Here is an 11625-nt window from a genome sequence, read left to right as displayed (position 1 = left end):
TCGCCATGGTTCTGGCTTGCACTCCCCTCAGCATGGTGGCGTGGGTATATCGTTCCCCATAGCGACCCCTAGAGGACACAATTTGAAGTTCCCATGAACCGGAACGTCTCAGGTTACTTATGTAACCATGGTTCCCTGAGTAGGGAACGAGACACTGCGTCCTCTAGGTTTCTTGCCATGCTGCGGACGCAAGCTTCAGACGAAGAAGTGAATGATGTGTTCTCCCGGCGCCTATTTATACTGTAGTCGCACCGGTAGTGACGTCATGGCTGTCGCCAGCCAACGAGCTGGTGTTTTTTCAATGTATGCTTCAGACACGGGTCACAACGAGGCGTTCACCATAGCGACCCCTAGAGGACGCAGTGTCTCGTTCCCTACTCAGGGAACCATGGTTACATAAGTAACCTGAGACGTTTTGTTTATTGTTTTGGCCTTGTCTGCCCCTGAAGATACTCCCGTTTAAAGCAAATAAAATTGTTTATTTGGCATCTTTCTGGTGTGAATTCAAATCCTTTTTCTGTAACGGCTTACCCCTAGAGGTCGTAACAATTCATATCGAATTCTTCATGATACGAGTCCAAACCAGTGAAATATGATTTTCAAACCCATGCTGATGAAAACAAAACGGTCGTGCCTCTCTGAGAGCAAGCCATCTCACTATAAAGTACATCATTGTAAAATATGTCTATGCGAGATTCACACAAACGTAATCTATTATGTCTTACATGAACGTTTAGTGAATGGTTGGGGGAAAATCTGAAGCGTAACATTATATTAGATCCACGCATTACAGCAGGTCTTAATATAGATCTCAATGTTAATCACACATTCAAAGAAAAGAGGGAATCACTCGCTGCTCTTGATTAAACTACTGTTTATTTGCATCTTTTTAATGACAAAGATAAAATAAAAGACAGCTATACTGTGATTAATAATATAGTAATTATTATTAAAACAAGAAATGGAGGAAAATATGCAACACTGCTAGGTGATTTTGCTTTGAAATCTTTAACTTGATTTTTCTCTAAATCAACTCTGCTGACTATCGTCTTCAAGCGGCTGTAGCTCAGTCATTTGTCTGATTGAAGGTATTTTAATGGAGAATAATAACAAAAAGAACAGATTTTTGAAAATTTGCTCATTCTGACTCATTTTGCCAGCACGGGTCACAAATGTTTTCTGCTGTTAGTGTGCTCTAAACTCTGAGCTGTGTGTGTGTTTGGACAGAAGAAGGTGGTACATGATCTTGGTAAGTAGTTTGACAACAAGTGTTTTCGGTGCATCATTACGATACCAGCACACAAGCTAACCCAGCACAAATTAGAGCACAAAAAGTCACCAAAATGAATAATTTGAACTATACACCGCATCCCCTTGCTTAAGTGTACCTTTGCAAACAATTTTGAGTTTAAACTCTTGGCACCATAACATTTGAACTAAACAGTTATACAAGCTGGTACGATCTTGTTCATGAGCAATCTGAATTACTGCAACAGAAACTGTAGAGTACAGCTCTAGTGTAGTCACTGTTCAGTGAGAAAATAGCTCATCAAAGTCTTTCAACTGTGCATCTACAGTTTTTAGCTCGTCTTGTTATTTTCACATGCCTATCTTTTCACAGGTTATGCACCCAAGTATTGCCAGTATGCTGCTGTTGACCACTGGAAACTGAATGTTGTGCGTTTGCTTTCCGTGTGTGAAGATCAGATTAACTTGTCCCACAGGTGCCATCCTGTGGACAGAATATGTATTGAAGTGTATTTTTGGAGTTGAACACACTGTTGGATATAATATCACATGCAGGATTTCAGCTCATCTTTTTCTCTTTGTGTTTCTGTGCCGCATATTTCTGATTGTATTGTTTGCATATCAGTGGTCCAGCATAGAAATCATCTTTTTCATCAACTTCATTAATCTTGTTCTACTGCCTGTATGTTCCTGGTGGAGATTTGTGTTCTGCACATTTTTGCAATGTGTGTGTGTGTGCTTCACATGTTTCTCCATAAGCTGGGCACATGTTGGAAATGTCATGTTTGCTTCATGGTGACTTTCCGTTGCATACGCTCTGATTTTCTGTTCACTTTGTACTATTTGGCTTCCTCTTTGTTTGTTTCTGACACTGCTAATCTGGTTATTGTTCACATCACTGACTAGCATGTTCATCTGGTTTGACGTCTGAGCTCGTTGGCCTGACAGGCATTGAGCACTTTTGTCAAGGTGAGGTCTGCTTCATGCAATGAACATTATGGTCTCTAACGCTGATGAGTGAATCAGTCAAATGGCCAAACTCCCAGTCTTTTGCCTTGAGTTGAAGATCTGTCAGTCACATATGAATCCATTGTTTCTTCTGGGCCTTGTGCTCTCATGAAAAATGTTGCAAAAGTGTCTTTCTGGGTTGACCTTATTTATGCCTTTAAAAAAAACAGATGTCAAAAATTGAATCTCAATACTTTTTGGCCTTTTTTAATGACTTATAGCTTGACCTAATAAAAAGACTTATTTCTTATGCAGCACATTGTCATGGTGTGGTTATATTCTGAGGACCTTTAAGTTGATATGTATTTTCTGTTTTCTTTACTTCCTGTGTTTAGTTCAGGTTTCCTTAGTTTCTGATTTGTTTACACAGTTACTCAGTGGTTTTCATGGTTACTTGTTGATTTTGCTCACCTGTTGCTTGTTTAGTTTGATCATATGTGTATATCATCCAATGCTTTCAGCTCGGTTGGTTTTAGTCAGTATTATAGTTTTCTACTTGTTTCTATATTGTGGGTTTTGTATTTCAGACTGTTTTTGTTTTTGATCGTTACAGTTTGGACAGCTGGGAAATATCCTATCTTTTGTGCTCTTTGAACAGGTCGCTATTAGGAATCCTTAGATCCTTTAAAAGAAGACTAATAGTAATTATAATAATAAAATCCTGAAAGAAGGGTTAACCCGTTTTATCTGGTACACCCCTGGCAGGTATGTTTTTTATTTTTTTAACATACACCTCTGGTGGAAATGTTTATAATTTTTTACAAATTAATTTGAAGTGTTATCATTAATTCTTGAGATAAGTGTAGAAGAATGTGCATTTGTCCCTGATATCTCAGACTGATGTCTGTCTGAGAGGCTGCGCTGCATTGTGAAGAGAGTCAGAACTCCGCTGTGACTGTTCACACAATGCAGCATGCTGGATATTACAACACAATGCCAAAAATAAAGTAAATTAATGAAATGCCACCTTTCCTCCTGAAAAGCAGTGCCTGACAGTGACAGTAAATGGGGTGTAACATCATCTGATGAGCTCAAAGCAAACAGAGAATTGGACCGTTCTCATGTCTCTTAGATTAAACCAGAGCAGACTGCAGCATAGCACGAGAAGTGTGCGTACAGTATGAGCATAAATGCCGCACCTGAAACAGAACTTCCTCAGACTGGAGACTGGGCTTCCGCACACACTGTCCCGGGCTGCCGGTGTGTTTTTGACTCTCGTTTCGAGGGTGATTTTCTTCCTTTGTTCCAGGTTTCTCATTTCCTGTTCGGCTCCTGTATTTAGTTCCTGTTTCCTTAGTTTCTATGTTACTAGCATGTTCTCAGATGTTTCTGTCATTACCGATTGAGTTCCTGTGTGTATTTTGTTTTATTTGTGGTGTATGTGTAGCCCTGTGTTTGAGTCTGCTTTTGTCTGCCATCATAGCATCTGTAACGTGGTTTTGGGTTTCGTTTCTAGTTTAAGTTTCATGTCTTTTATTCTGTCATTTAGTTCTGTTTCCTGGTTTGTCATGTGATTCCCTTGATCCTCATGTTTTCCTGTCTTGTGTATGTGTCATGTTCTGATTGGTTGTCTAAGTCATGTCTCTTGTTTCCCATTGGCTGGTTAGTGTCATGTGATCTGTATTGTTTGGTATTTGTAGACCAGGGCTGCGTTCAGCCCCGACAAAAACGGTGCAAAACGTGTTTTAAACGAAAATGGTGGTGTGTTGAACACCGTTCTGATGACGCAAGAGTTGCAGCTATGGCAGCTGAGAAGGCCATTCTTTGTGTTCTTTCTGAAGAATTTTCGGAGCCTGATGAAATCAGTATAAATACGGGTTAAATACTGCAAAATATGCTCGATGGTACAGTCACTGCCCTCGCAGTCCAGAATAAAAGAGAACATCCCAATCCAGTGAAGGGGTTTGTGGAAACTGTGGTTCCTAATGATTGTGATCCAACATCTGCTTCGCATTTCAGGATGAAAAGACAAACATTTCAGGTGAAGGATAATCCACTTCTTACCTCCGAGACTGTGTTATGATCTGTATGGCCTTATTATTTTTATTGTGAGTATTAGGCTTATCATTATTGCTGATCACTGTTGTTGTGCTATGATATTGTAATATTTACCATTATATAATCAGAGGAGTATAGAAAAGTTTATGAAAGTGTCACTCCATAATACAATAGCAAAATATATAAATATGTATAGTATTTTTGTTACATTAATCAGTGTCTAGCACAGCTTCCTAACGAAAGGATATGGACCAGAAGACATTGCAATTACTAAATTATATTTAGACAGACTTAAAGAAGTTCCAGATCTATACTTGTGCTCTTATTATTTCAGTTATTTTGCCTTTAATGTAAATAAACATGTGCAGACAATATAGTCAAGTCTGCTTTGTCAATTCTTCCACATGTACAGCACATACACACAGAGAATTGAAATTGCGTTACTCTCAGACCCTTGGGTGCATACAGATAACATAAATACAGATTAAATACAAAATACAACTATACAAAATACAAATAAGGTAAAATGTAAAGATGAATAGCGCAGTCCGGAACGCTGTTGTTGAGCCATGTTTCCGTGAACACAAAAACACAACAGTCTCTTACAGTCCTCTGAGTTGAGCGTAGTAGTCGGATGTAGTCCAGTTTATTGTCCAAAGAGCGTACGTTAGCCAGTACGATGGTGGGGATAGCCGGCTTGTGTGGGTTAGCCGCTAGCCTAGCCCGGATACCTCCGCGCTTACCCCTCTTCTGCTTCCTCTCGCGCCGCTTGTGGCGCCTCCGCTGTGGGCGAGATGCAGCAGTGGGGGTCGGTGATGGAGTGGGCCTCCGGAGCAGACCGAGATCCCGCAGCTCTTCGGCGTGCGCAGAGTTTAACTCTAAAAATGTGGTTCTGCCGACATCGAGCAGAAACTCACGACAATATGCGCGCTTGGAAACAAATAGACACGACGAATGCGTACAAAAACACTGCGACTCACAAGACAAAAAACACGAAAACACCTTTCTGTCGGGAGAAAGAAGCCGCAGCGTGTGAACGCGCCGCCATCTTGGAGTAGATCCCAAGATGTACTCCAAGATATACTTGCTCTTGTGAATTTATTTGGATGTTAATTACATTGTGCGAGCTGTCTCTTTAATACAGCGTGGTTTATATACATGTATGTTTGACACACCCACCAAACAAGAGAAAGCGCATCTCAAACCCCGTTGCACACCGTTTCCAGGAAACATGTCGTTCAAACCCTAAACCGTAGGAAAACGGTGCACACCGGTTTGAGCTTGAACTTGCCCCAGATGTTGCCAATAGGCTTGTTCGACAAAGATCAGCTGTCGCCTGACAACAGCAATGCAAGCAAGCAATTTGCTCTGGCAGTACTTTGATGGCACATGTGGTCATAAGGCAGCTGCAGCGCCGATCAAAGTCGGACAAATCTTCTAACCAGAATGCATTGCTTTTGTCAGGCGGCAGCCGGTTTTACGGTGCCGCAGGAGGTTAAACAAGCCTATTGTCTCTTATCGAGTATTGATTTGTGTAACCACTGTTTGTAAGTTTGTTCCATGTTTTAGTTCATGTTTTGCCATGCCAAGCCTTTGTTTATGTATTTGCTCACTTTTGGATATCATTAAACTGCACATGGGTTCTATTTCATCTCGCTTCAGTGGACTTTGTTACAGCATCATCTTTGTGTTTGTGTAAATAAAGGACGGCTTTATTCCTCAGCTTTCTCTTGAACTGTTGTGTGACAGAATAACAGACTCAAATGGATCAGAATTTGGGTCCTCCTTCAGCGTGGATCCCGTCTCACAGAGCTCAGAGCCCCAGCCGAGCAGGACTGGAGGGACCTCACACCTTCTCCTTCTTCCTCCTCCGCTGAACCTGTCCAGATTACAGGGGACGTACTGTACAAGATGTCCTTCCACAAGCTGTAACGTTAGTCTCAGGTGTCCCAGAATGTGTCTGTGACGTTTCAGCTCATAATAACAGTTCACAAGTTCGCCTGCCCATCCAGTCCTGATGGTTAATGGTAAACAAACTTGGCTTGCTGTCCCCAATGGAGACTCAAACCCGAGGCTCAGCTTGAGCTCCGAGTTCAACCCTCCCCTCCCTCATTTGGGGTACTACTTAGTGGGAGAATAACAGAAATAGAGGAGGTGGAGCGGTGCCGGAAGAATTGACATTGGGGCGGTCCAATGAGTGCTGCTTAAATAGGTTCGTAATGATTGTCAGGCCTGAATGATTAGGCTCCTCCTGAACCTAGGTTTGGAACTTAATTTAAGACTCGTGTCTGACTTTCACACTCGATATTGGCTGATCGGTACATTCCTGGAATATAAATTCAAATATTTCTTCACATAATGTATCTCATAACCTTGTAAGTTATAGTTTCACAGTTCAATTATGAGCTGAGTTCACAGACCCTGTGGAGGGCATTGCCCTTGCTAAGCCGTGTTGGGAAGTAACTAGTTACATTAACTAAATTACGTAATTTAATTACAAAACAAATGTAATTGTAATCAGTTACAGTTACTGAGAAAAAGTGTGCAATTAAATTAGTTACTTGTAAAAATGTTGCTGTAGTGAGATGCTGTGGCCTTCTCTTGGGCAGAGCGAGATCGACTTATGACAACTCGGCTATGTTCGTAGGTTGATGTTAGCGTTTGGATTTTGTGCATATCAGAACCCAGTGGATACTTGATATCAAAGTATATTAGTATCTATGCAACATTAGATACATATAGATACAACTTTACATATCTACTTTGGTCCTATAGCTGTCTAAAAAGCCCGCCACAGCCCGTCAAACACTGGTACATGTAAATGAGTGGCTGTTTCTTTTAGCAGAGGACCAATCAGCTTTTTAATGTTATTTGCAGTGGCCAAAATTCAAAATAAAATTAATTAAAAATTAAATTAATAATAAAAAAAGAACATAATGGATTACAACAAATTATTTTTCAATTCAGTTCGTTTTGAAGTTTTAATTCTGGCATAAGGTATTTTTTCGTTCCGGTTCAAGAGTTCCAAGGTTACAACTAAATAAAAGAAAGGATAATTGCGCATTGTGCAAATGCGCTTTGAAAATAACAGTAACATCAAATCAATCACTTTTTTCAACCCACTTTCTTATTCGTTTAAAATAAAATTGTTACATATTAAGGTTAAGAACTCACTATTTTGCCTCCTCATTAACACATACAGTAGGCCTATGTCTATTCCAAAAGCAGAGCATCCAAATTTTAATTTATACCTTAAATGTACTCTGTTAGACATTTCTGTAATTTCTAGTTATTTACTGTATATCCCCCAGTATAATACTGCAAATTCCATTTACAGTAAGTAACTGTAATACCCTTTGCATCATGGGAATTTTCTGTGACATCAAACCCCACATACAGTGACTTACTGTATTTTTTAAGAATTGCTGTATACTATTGTATTTACCGTAACGACCTCTGTGGCACCATTCCATTGAGGCTGTTTTTTCCTCGTTTCTTACATTTGGATTGACAAGATTTGCCCTGCACCGTGTCTACAATGCCGCAACAGCTTGGGACAAACTATACTGGACGTGTTACCTCGCTTGTAATGATTGGCAAATATGTTTGCCCTTTGTGTCAGAAACAGCACGAGCACTTGGAGTACTACTGTACGTAAGAAATATACCAGGGCATCACTTTACTGTCCGCATCCACTGTAGTATCGCTGATTATAATGGGTTCTATATTGTCTTTTGCCCAGGGATGAACCCGCGAGAGTGGAAGAGTTCCGGAGAACATCCGCGCTGTTTCTCGATCCACCTTACGAGAGAATAAGGGTGCTTTCACACCTGTAGATCGATTGCTTTGTTCCGAAACTGTGATTAAAATTAATACAATGTTGCTTTTTATTCTTGGTGCAGTTCGCTTTCACACGGCAAAGTTTCTAAACGGACCAAATGTGTTAATACAAGTCACGTGTGAGTAAACTGTTCTCTCATTGGTCAAAGTTCCACGGTTTATTTTCCGGGATTCCACTAAGCTGTCACGCATGTCATCCGGATGGGACGATAACAGCTTCGCAGGCTTATTTTTTTTTTGTAGCTGTCGTTATATTAATTTATTATTTTGAGCAGGAGTCCAGGATTGATTGGGAAAACATTTTTAAAATGCACATACTAGAAAGAAGAGCAATAAGACTGCATTATAAAATAAAAGTGCGCTTTGATTTTGAAGTATTAGCAAAACAAGCTGATGCTTTTCACGGAACTTATGTAATTACCCATTATTCATTGTGATATAGTCTGGTTCGTTGGTCCGTTGGATCGGATTGCTTTCTCACTACAACCGAACCGCTCTAGAGTTCATTTTCAATCGAGCCGAGACCACCTCGTTCAGGCGATCTCGGACCGATTGTTTTGGCGCGGATCCGTCGATCCACCTTACGAGAGAATAAGGGTGCTTTCACACCTGTAGATCGATTGCTTTGTTCCGAAACTGTGATTAAAATTAATACAATGTTGCTTTTTATTCTTGGTGCAGTTCGCTTTCACACGGCAAAGTTTCTAAACGGACCAAATGTGTTAATACAAGTCACGTGTGAGTAAACTGTTCTCTCATTGGTCAAAGTTCCACGGTTTATTTTCCGGGATTCCACTAAGCTGTCACGCATGTCATCCGGATGGGACGATAACAGCTTCGCAGGCTTATTTTTTTTTTTGTAGCTGTCGTTATATTAATTTATTATTTTGAGCAGGAGTCCAGGATTGATTGGGAAAACATTTTTAAAATGCACATACTAGAAAGAAGAGCAATAAGACGGCATTATAAAATAAAAGTGCGCTTTGATTTTGAAGTATTAGCAAAACAAGCTGATGCTTTTCACGGAACTTATGTAATTACCCATTATTCATTGTGATATAGTCTGGTTCGTTGGTCCGTTGGATCGGATTGCTTTCTCACTACAACCGAACCGCTCCAGAGTTCATTTTCAATCGAGCCGAGACCACCTCGTTCAGGCGATCTCGGACCGATTGTTTTGGCGCGGATCCGAGCGCGATTGCCGTGTTCACATATGCCCAAACGAACCGAGCTACGGGGGGAAACGCACCAGGTTCCCAAACAACGAGCCAGGCGTGAAAGCACTCTAAGACCAGCAAGCAAGGTAAAATATATGTATATATGTCTCTGTGTGTGTTTTGTCAGATTTTTGCACACAAGTTAATAAATTACCCGTTAACATTGACGTAACTTTACCAAGGTAAACCGCGCTGTCCTTTCAAACGACTTTGTCAGCATTTTGAATTAACGTACCAAATTAAAATGATTTTTAACGAGCAACGCTGATCTTATATTAATATTAAGATAACTAATGTGAAATTATGTTCAGGTGTTAGTTAATGTTGGCCAGTAGCCTATTGAGAAAACAAAACCATATGTTAGCAAGGTTAAACTAGTTTGATGGCTATCTGCCTTAGTTTTAGAATTAGTTTGTTATAGTTTTGAATGGAATTTAAGTTTTACTGCATTTTTTGTATTTGTGTTTTAAAGGCAACTACAATGAAGCAGGCCAGCCACCCTGAGACTGATAATTCAGGTAAGAGAACAAATAAGTAATGGTTTTGAGAGGTTTGTGTATTCTATATGGGGCTTGCTTTTTAAAAGTGTGTCATTTCTACTTCTTGTTTTTCAGGGAACACATTTCTGTCACTAACAAGTGGATGGTGAGCAAAGGTGGTGGCCACGTTTTGGAGCAGCACCTGGGTTTTGCAGACTGCTATGTATTTCTTTTCCCATTATGTTTCTGTTGCCTAAAGATTCGTTGTGAGGATAAATCCAGAGAATACAACATAATGCACTGCAAAATGTCTTAAGACAGGAGGAATGGTGAAGATGAACTGTTCCAGCATTGGAAGACTGTATTTTTAAGTGTTATACATTCAATGTTTTAAATAAAGAATTTGATATTTTGTAATTATTGTGTCTGTTTTAATTGAATGCCAATAGTACATACAGTATGTAAGATAAAAATTTAATGAAATCTATATTAAAATAAATGAACTACAGTAGTATACAGATGAATTGGATTTTTTTATAGTAATTTACTCTAAAACGGTACAGTTTGCTAATGTAAATCAAATACAGTTTGCTACTGTAAGTCTTAATTACAGTAACTTACTGGCAACAGTATTGAAAACCCTTTGAAATGTCTAACAGTGTAGGTGTCACATTTTACTAGAGAGGAACGAGGAGGCGCTGGAGAATACTTTAACAAGACTTTTAATTCCATGAACCAAGGGAGACAAACTCAGGATGACATTTAACAGCGGACAGAGAACTAGGGACTAGGAACACTTTAAATACACAGAACAGGATAACGGGATGACAAGACAAACCTGGGATCAATGGAAATTAAACATGGGAAACACCTGGGAAGAAATCAACATAAGAATCAGAAAGAGCTTTATTGCCAAGTATGTTTGCACATACAAGGAATTTGTTATAGTGTCACAAGCTTCCAGTACACGGAGACAACAACAACACACAGATAATAAAAGTGAGATGTGAATAAAATACACATGCATAAATATAATTTATCAATTCTCACTAGCTGTTAAGAAACACCTGGGAAGCAAGACATAGACAAAACATGGAACAGAGTCTGACATAACGCCCCCCTCCGGAAGGCGTTTCCTCATGCCATATAACATCCAAAGGGGAGGGGGGGGTAGGCGCTCTGGAGGCCCATTGTCCCGTGTCTGTCCTGAGGGACCTCCAGAGCGCCCACCCCCCCTCCCCTTCGGGGCGCCATGGCGGAGCAGAGGACACGGGAGGCCATGGTGGAGCAGGTAGTTTAGGAGGCCATGGCGAAGCAGGGGATTCGGGAGGCCAGGGCGGAGCAGGGGACTCGGGAGGCCAAGGCGGAGCAGGTAGTTTAGGAGGCCATAGCAAAGCAGCCTCCGAGGTCACGGCCCTAGACCCCGCCTCAGCCCCTACGGCTGGAGCCTTACTACACCCCCCCCCCCCCCCAAAAAAAAACTTGGGGAAATTTACCGGGCCGTCCCCGGGGCCCGGAGCCCCCCCCCGGCTTTTGACTCAGGAGCCCTTCCTGGGCTATACTCGGGAACAGGAGCCCTTCCTGGGGTGAACTGGGGATCAGGAGCCCTCCGTGGGCTTAACTTGGGATCAGGAGCCCTCCATGGGCTTAACTGGGGATCAGGGTAGTGCTTACGTGGTGCTGGCACAGGAGGGTGCTCTGGCGGAGCATGCACAGCAAAGCGCTTTTGAGGAACTGGGCCTGGAGTGAGTTTTGGGGCTGGAGCCGACACTGGAGCGAGCTCTGGGGCTGGAGCCGACACTGGAGCGAGCTCTGGAAGGCGCTTACGAGGAGTG

Source organism: Sinocyclocheilus grahami, unplaced genomic scaffold, assembly GCF_001515645.1.
Source record: "Sinocyclocheilus grahami isolate Dianchi unplaced genomic scaffold, SAMN03320097.WGS_v1.1 scaffold1028.1, whole genome shotgun sequence".
NCBI classification, from domain to species: domain Eukaryota; kingdom Metazoa; phylum Chordata; class Actinopteri; order Cypriniformes; family Cyprinidae; genus Sinocyclocheilus; species Sinocyclocheilus grahami.
Note: the sequence above shows the minus strand (reverse complement) of the source record.